Raw genomic sequence first — 836 nt, 5'->3', positions numbered from 1 at the left:
TTTCACAAGGAGCAACTGGGCATCTAAGGAAACTCTTCTTCCACTGAGCTAAAACCAGTCACCTCCTTCCCTCTGACTCTCCCTGGGGGCCACAGGGACCTTCCTTTGCCTCTATCCAGTGCCCCCAGCAATACTAGGCGATACACTACTCACATCCAGGGGGCACCAGACCCTGCCAATCCTGAGAACATGATACCAGATGTGGGTGCCAGCCCTGAGCATTCAGGAGCTTTTGGCTTGGAAGGGGACCTTGCTAGCTCAGGGGACCTCCCTAGGGCTGAGGACAAGAGAGAGAGGGTGGAAGTCTCACTTTCTCCTTTAGAGCCAGCACCTTACATCGAGCCTGTTGAGTCTCAGTTTGCATTCTCACCACTGCAGCACCTGTACTTACTCCAACAGGGCCTCTAGTGCTACCCATAGGCTGGTGGCCAGTTCGGCCCACTGCCAGCCACACATGCAGGTCCTTCTTTGACTGACTCCGGTTCTGGGCTCTGTCGGAGCACCTGCCAGGGAGAGCACCTTCCAGGCTTCAGCCCAGGTCCAAGCGGCTGCTGTGCCCACCTTCCCCATACTCACCTGCACCCTTCAGTGTGGCTTGGTGGATAGGCACAGTCCAGTGACCAGAAGTGACAGGAGTGCCAGAGATAGTGACAGGTGGGAGGCCATGGAGCTCTGCTCCAGTGGGTCCTGAGAGGACAGATGGGAGACCCTGAAGCTGAGGGGGTCCTGCCCTCCCAGAGGACCAGCCTCTGAGACCCCTCCTCAGATGTGAAAACTGAGGCCCTAGGCTGAGCCTGCACTTAAACTCTTGAATCCTAGCCCCTTAGCCCAGGATT

The sequence above is a fragment of the Pteropus medius genome, unplaced genomic scaffold, assembly GCF_902729225.1.
Source record: "Pteropus medius unplaced genomic scaffold, Ma_sr-lr_union100, whole genome shotgun sequence".
Classification (NCBI taxonomy): domain Eukaryota; kingdom Metazoa; phylum Chordata; class Mammalia; order Chiroptera; family Pteropodidae; genus Pteropus; species Pteropus medius.
Note: the sequence above shows the minus strand (reverse complement) of the source record.